General features: G+C 38.8%; 1 long non-coding RNA gene across 1 annotated transcript; it reads left to right on the forward strand.

The window, feature by feature from the left end:
- Positions 1-3,380: 3,380 nt before the first annotated feature.
- LOC120440052 lies at positions 3,381-7,230 on the forward strand. The gene is made up of 3 exons (XR_005612924.1): positions 3,381-3,887; positions 5,659-5,711; positions 6,693-7,230. It is a non-coding gene; the product is annotated as an uncharacterized LOC120440052 (long non-coding RNA).
- Positions 7,231-8,069: the final 839 nt, after the last annotated feature.

The raw sequence follows: 8,069 nt of genomic DNA on the forward strand, positions 1-8,069 counted from the left end.
TCTCTGAACAGTGTCTGGGAGGCTGTGGTTGCTGCTGCACGCAATGTTGATGGTGAACAGATCAAAACACTGACAGAATCCATGGATGGCAGGCTTTTGAGTGTCCTTGCAAAGAAAGGTGGCTATATTGGTCGCTGATTTGTTTTTGTTTTTGAATGTCAGAAATGTATATTTGTGAATGTGGAGATGTTATATTGGTTTCACTGGTAAAAATAAATAATTGAAATGGGTATATATTTGTTTTTTGTTAAGTTGCCTAATAATTGTGCACAGTAATAGTCACCTGCACACACAGATATCCCCCTAAAATATGGTTGTTGTTCAATAATAAAATTATTCCTCAAAAATACAACTTGCCTAATAATTCTGCACTCCCTGTAGGTTCCTTATCCTATCTTTAAACCTGAGCCCAGTGACCATTCTAAGCTCCAAGCTCATTTCTGCCACTTCATGTATCTGTGATCTTATGGACAGAGGAGAGAGTGAATGTAGATTGGACAGTGTTGGTTTCATGCTCAGCTCTGCTCTCACCACAACAGATCGGTACAGCATCTGAATCACTGCTGATGCTGCACCAATCTCTCTGTCAATCTCTCGCTTCAATCTCCCCTCACTCGTGAACAAGACCCTGAGATACTATTTCACAACCTGGAGTGGACACTCCACCTTTTTCCCGAATGGGAAACATGGCCTCAGACTTTGAGATGATAATTCTCATCTGCGTCACACTCAGCCACAAACTACCACTGTGCAAGCTGGAGTTCAAGGCTTGATGAAACCAACAAAACCACATCATTCACTAAGAACAGAGACGAGATCCTGAAACCACTGAACCCTCAACCCCTCACCTTTGCCTAGAAATTCTGGCCATAATAATTAGGAACAAGTGAGAAAGGACAGTCCAACACCAATTGAGCAAGAGTCTGACTTGTTGGTGGCATTTTGGACCAATGTCTCACAAGTGAACAAGGGGCTTGATACCTCATGCTCCCAAAGCACTCCCAAAGTACCGTCTGAGGGATGCAGTTGAATGTACAAATCCACAAAACACATGCAGACTGTTTGGGCAAAACTCCCACTCTTCCACTAATATCCTCAAGAGGATAAAGAACTGGTCGGGACAAGAACCACATTGCCCCTCCTGAATGTGACGTTTGACTGATCAACAGACTCTTCCTTTTTAGCACTCTAGCATAGACCTTCCCCGGGAAGCTGAGAAGTTTGATACCTCTGTATTTCGTAAATACTCCACCTTCTTGGAGAGGGGAACCACCTCCCCAGTCTGCTAATTTAGGGTCACTGTCCCCAACTTCCAGAAGCATATCAACTAAGATTCTCTAAAACAGAGCCAGAGACATGAGAAACTCAGAGTGAATATCATCCACCACAGGGACCCAGACACCAAGGAGTTATTTAACACCCCATGACCTCACTCCCAATAGCAGATGATTTATCCTCTTCATTCGTCTCAGTGGAACTGAGGGGACCCTTAAAATCCTTCAATTCAGGTGAGCAGAACCACATCCCCACTGCTAGTATATACTAATATTTAGTTATTTTTTTAAAATATATGTTTTTAAAAATCCTTATATTTGACCATAATCTTGAGATGAACCTGGAATATTAAAATATCTAAATGAAGTGCATAAATGTTTTAAACTTTTTTCCCTTCTTTTCTTTTTAATCTTGTACAGCAGTTGAAGTTTGAATGCCAAAGAACAAACTCCTGTCCTTGTCTACACTGACATATTCATTTATGCAGCACTCTTGCACAATAAAAAAACTCAGTGTCTTTATTGCACCAAACTGTGTCCAGAGTTTTGAAGCACAGTAGCTGAACAAAAGGTACATTTAAAAAAGTTCTTTCTCCTTAAAGAATTTCACAGAGGTTATGCTCTCAGGAAGCTGCCAACTAGTTTCACACGGAGAATATGGGTAACTTTTTTTTCCTAAAGAAAATAATTTGGGTTGATTATATGAATTTTCACTTTTCCACAAAACTAAAGTGTAACAAAACCATACTATAAATACATCTCCAGTTATGTGATAGAAGCCACAAACCACAATGTCACATTATTTTCTTTAATTTCATTTTCACAGCAAAAATAATGATTTTCTGCCTAATATGTTCACACTGTGGCTGTTTGTCTTTTTCCACTCAGCATAAGACTTTCCCGCAGTAGTGCAAAACGAGGAAACATGAAAGAAGAAAATATGGGAAACTTTCAATCATTTATTTATTTATTTTTCCCTTTTGCTCAGACTTAATGTTCTCGAGATCATCTACTGTGCTTTAAAACTTTCATGTGAATTATTGAAGCGGTCTGCAGCAATGAAGGCAATTTTCAAAAATACACACAAGGGGCAGAAGCAGCCCGAGGAAAGAGGTGGTGAAGTAGAGGAGGAGAAAGCAAGCCAAACCTTATGGCATTATTAATTTATCTGATTCTTACCACCCCAAGATTTACAAAGAACACAAAATGGCTCTGGTGTTTTTATTTCATTTTTATTTCCACAATCCAGCTCGCCCTCGCTCATAATGCATTCCAGACACGTATCGACAGCGAGGAAACACAGCAACTTTGTGCAGTTCAACAGAGCACCGAGTGCGCTTTGATGTTTTAATCCATGTGGGCTTTCCATTTCTGAATAGGTAGGCAGCCTTGTGAATGTCCTTAAAGAATAAGAGACAGAACTGAACCAGCATTTGAGAGGACCTCACCGCTTAACCTGCGTTTTTCAAGGACTGCAAAGGCTGCCGTTGGTTTTCAGCTTCAATAAAGACCCGTTTATCCTCAGGCACACCCACTCACCAACACCTACTGCATTTTTAAATGAAGGTATGATTCATTGATCAAACTGAGATTAGCGGCTTCAGCTACTGCTACAAAATGTGCCAGATTAATCCGGATTATACTATACATTTTCCATTTCAGTGTACTGAGTGGTGCCAAAAAGTATCTAATAAAATATAATTCCAATGTATTATTCTGAAATTGTTCTGGTGTCAGGTTGTTATGGTAAGATTTCCAGAAAATGTGACTATTATGATATTTATGCTGTAGAAAATTTGAATAATATTTATTACTATGCTATAAGTTTGGTTTATCTTTTTCTTTACTTCTGTAACCTGAACTATACAAACATTTGTTAAAAATACAGTATATTTTTCCAGCATTGACTCTGATCACAGATGGCATATGCATCCACCTGATCTATTTCCACTGACCTCGACGTGCTGTTCTACGTCCTGTGACATCCACCAAATATGAATTATCAATCACATTATAGGAGATCAACTTTAATAAATTAAAGTTGAATTAAATGAACAGATGAATACCAGACACTGTCCTATATTCACCAGGTCAGGACAGCAGGGCGTCAGAGCGCTAGGTCAGGCGTCTGGGGGATGTGGGACAGCAACCTGCTGTAGTTACACTACCTTTTAAAATATTTTTGCCCCCTATGCTAGATATTTTTTATACCTTTGATTTAGAAGTACAAGAAAAAATAAATAAGAAGAGGCATGATTATCATATATATATATAGTGCCTTGAGAGAAGTACAACCAGTGCTAGAGTCCCATTCTGTTTTCTTTATATAATGTTAAGTGACTTTCAGTGAAAGCACATCTATGGCTTAAATTTCTTTTGGTTAAATTATATGTAGGACTAGGATTGTCAAAAAACAAACTACCATACCAAAATCAATACTCAGCACCTAATTGTTGCTAAAAAATTACTAGCAGAGCAAGCACCAGCAGCTGTCCTCGACTCCTCCAGCTGACACAAAGATGCTGCAGACAGGCAGGCGCGCTGCCCCCTCCTCTCACTGGCAGTAGCTGACCTTCACAATGCTGAACAACACTTCATGAGGAATTTTGAGAGGTCAGTAAAGCTCCCGTTTTAACAACACTTAAGTACTGAACAGTTATCATAAACGTTAACCTGGCTAAGTGTTAGCAGTCAACTGATAACCACATTAGCGCTCTGCTATTATTAGGGTACTGTAGCAGTTAGCAGCCATAGCTAACGTCAGATGTCATTACTCCTGCCTGCAGGCAGTAATCATTTTTGTCTTATATTTGTGTCTCAGGTGTATTATGGTTCTCTCAAAGTACCTAATTGAAGCTAAGAAATTTAAATTTAAATTTAATATGTTTGTCAGAAACAGGTCTGTCTTGCTATAAATAAAGGCTAAAAAAACATTGCCTTGTTTTAATCTTACAAAAAAAAAGTTTTCACCTACGGTAAAGAAACTAGTATTGAGTATCTAGCATTTTTTGGGGTATCGCTATCGAGTTTGAATTTCTAGTATTGTGACAACCACATTAGGATCAGAGTTTAAAACAGAAGAGTTATTTAAGTTTGGAAATAAAATGTATCTTTCATACTTTTAGTGCTTCTGAATCAGCAAGAAACTCTCCAGCTTTAATCTTCAACTGAAGTTTACTTTAAAATAAAAGTCAATAGAAGAAGGATTAAAACTGCCGGTCTGTGCATGAACCCATAGGGTTGATACATTAATGCAGCGAAGGTACACTGAGAATATTATTGAAAGAAAATAAGTTCCTGAACCAGCGACCCCTCGCGCTTCACAACTTTGTATCGTTGGATATTATAGTTGAAGTTTTCAAGAACATGAATAAATGATCAGATGTAATAACTTAAGAAAACATGAAAAAGGGGTTTTCTGTCCATTCCAGGAAATTAAATACCTCCAGGTGGTTCATTACACTGATGCAGAAATGTATTTATAAAAATCCAATATTGCATTAAAGCGGTTAATAATTTGCAGCATTGCCCGTAGTGGTATAAATAAATATTGCAGAATATCCTAACAATTTGTAGTGTCACATAGTAAATAATGTCCAGTGAAAACCTTAGTAAACCCCACGATTCAGTATCTTGTAGAGCCACCTTTATAGCAACCTACGTGAAATAATCACTTTCAGTATGACTTTATCAGTCTGTCACATCATTATGGAAGAATTTTTTAAAATTCCTGCCACAGTATTTAAATAAGGTTGAAGGTTGAACTCTGACTGAGTCATTGGACCACTTTTATTATTTTCTTTTTTAGCCATTCTGTTATAGATTTCTTGGTCTGGTTGGGATCATTGTTCTGTTGCATGAGCCAATTTCCACAATGCGTTTCCTGTCAGACAGAAGGCCTCACGATTAACTCTACAATATGGTATACAGTGGAATTCATGGTTGGCTCATTGAGTGTAAGGTGCGCAGGTCCTGTGGCTGCCAAAAAGCCCAAATCATCACCCGTCCACCACCGTGCTTTACGGTTGGTATGAGGTGTTAGTCCTGTCTCTCCAAAGGACAATGTTCCAAAAGTATTTTGTGTTTTTTCAGCAAACCTAACCTGACATGTTGTTTTAAAGAGAAGAGACTTTCACATGGTAACCCTTCCAAACAAGCCACACTTGTTCAGTCATTTTTAAAAATTGTACTTTACTGTAATATTTAACATCATAACAGAGGTCTGCACAGTCTGAAATGGGGGTCTGGGTTCTTTTTGTATGCTAGCAGCACATGGCTGCTACTTACTCGCTTAAGTAATACCTATGGAAGTGGCACGGGTGTAGAATAAGGATAGACTCTTGTGGAAACTTTCTTTTGATCGTGTCTTTATGTCATCCACCAGGATGAGGAGAGGGGTGTTGCTCGACTTGACTATAAAATGCGTACATATTTATGGTAAGTGCTTATCTTAAAAATTGTACGCTTTGAGTTGTATTCGAACACATCGAGTGCTCATCGTTTCCTAACAGCAAACATGAATCTTGAGACTGTGTGAGAATAAAGGAGCACCTTGTGACACTGCTCTGATGAGGCGGCTCACGCTCCGTGGGAACTCCATCCATTATCGTAAACCACACTGAGCACAGGCTATATTAAAGCATTTACTCTTTTGCATGCTTTCACTCGAACCGTTGGTGAATCGATGTAATCTCAGAAGAGCACACGGTACCTGTCAAGGTTTTATGAGCATCATCACTTGACTGATAATTTGCCTAAGATGAAGAAATCCCTGGTGCCAGATAAAAAGACAAGATTAAAGAAATGTATACAGTGAAGGAGATCAAGCCAAATATATTTTCCAAACAGAACATTTCACCCACAGACCGGTTAAAAAAAAACTATTTCACAGACCACATCCGATATTTTTTAGACAATGCATAAACGATTTTAAATCACTTTCTATGGGCGACCACGCTTAATACACAGGAAGCATGAACAAAAAGTGACCTTCGACGGGTAAATCTGCCATGGCGGCTTGGTTAAGTAGTGATAATGGATGATTTAAATTTGACTTGTTAGCTGAGAGAGGATTGTCTGAAATTAGGACAAAGCGAGCAGACTGTAAGACCATACAGTGGATTATGAATGCAGGTGGAAACGTGCTGAGCAAGCACATGGAAACATGGAGGGAGATGAGAGGAAGGAGGTCACAGAGATGAGATGTGTGATGACAAAACCCAAGGGCAGGTGCGGAAAAGATGAACGATTCATAAAGTATAAAATAGAAATCCTAAAGAAAAAAACATGCATTAGATAATTCATACCGTGTGAGAGAAGCAGTTACAGTGAGACTGTTAAATATTATAGAGCTGATAATGTGATTGCAGGTTGTCAAAGCTCAGCCCATAATGTTAGCTTATTGAAAATGTCTTGCAGAGCAGATGCCACGACACCGCAGTGAAGCCTGGGTATTCTAGTTTTGTTGGGAAGCCCATATGGTCTTGACTAATAACTGACTCCTGCACAATACTGTGAGCTTCAGTGACTGACAGAGGGCCAAAACCGCTCCAGTGTTCCAGATGGTGGACCTCAAACGCCTGCGTATTATTCCAAATGGCAACAAACTAAAGAAATAACCGCAGCACCAGTCACAAGAGCCCTCAGGAGTTTAATTTTGTTTTAATTAATACTTTGGAATTTTTTGGAAATATTCTGTTTGCTTGCTTGCTAAGAAAATGAACATCACTACAATACATGACTACACTAAACCTTTCTCGTCACCAGACAGCAAAGCATGCTAAAATGGTCTTTAGACTGCCAGCTACAGTTATTGGAAAAAGAAAGTACACCCTCTGTTGATTTTAATTTTTGATATATTATAAGAATAAAAGAGTCCTTAGAAGGTCATGTAAATACAAGCTGAGGTAACCAAGGTGGTATATTACATTGTGTCATTATTTATTTAATAAAAGTTAAGCCAAAATGCACAAGCAGTGTTTTAATAACTAAGCGCACCCTTAATGGAGTTACATATAAGAAGGTAAGTAGAAGCCAGTTGCTTCTAATCAAATGCATTTGATAAATTGTTCATCAGCAAGTGTGAGCACCTCTATGAAAATAGACGTTTTGGGTGTTTGCTGGTCTGGAGGATTCAGGTGTGTATTAACACAATGCAAGATCATAGAGAAGCAACTGCTGCTGCCCATCAATCTGGAAAGTGGTATAAGGCCATTATATCATTCTACAATGAGGAACATTCAAGACAGATAGCAGTCTTCCTAGGAGGGAACGTCCATGCAAATTCACCCCAAGGTTAGTCTGAGATGTAGCTCTGCAAACCCCCCCACACCTCATTGCTGCAGACCGCTACACCTCAGACTGACAGACCTCACTTAGCATGTTAAATTTTGAAGTTCATTACAGTACAATTAGAAAAAGACTGATCAACTATGGCTTGTTTGGATATATTGAGAACTCTACTTTTCTCTAAACTGTGTGAGTGTGGCAGCACAACTTAGGTTTGCACCTTTAAATGAAAGTGAACAAACTCAAGCAATGTAAAGATAAGTCCATATGAGAGCATAGCAAGTACCCAGCAGTCTCTGCAGTCAAAATTTGATGTGGTGTGATGGCAAAAAGTTCACCATAAATGAATAAAATGCAATGTTCTTTTATCCCAATTGATGAACAGAAGAATTACTGCAGACAAGCTTCCTAGAAAGTTCAGAAAGTGTGTTTTCAGACAGCATTTCTGAGGCACTAGGTGTCTAGAATAAATGGTCAGCCAACTGATATTCAGGGTCAGGATGTTTG

Source organism: Oreochromis aureus, linkage group 4 (assembly GCF_013358895.1).
Source record: "Oreochromis aureus strain Israel breed Guangdong linkage group 4, ZZ_aureus, whole genome shotgun sequence".
NCBI classification, from domain to species: Eukaryota; Metazoa; Chordata; class Actinopteri; order Cichliformes; family Cichlidae; genus Oreochromis; species Oreochromis aureus.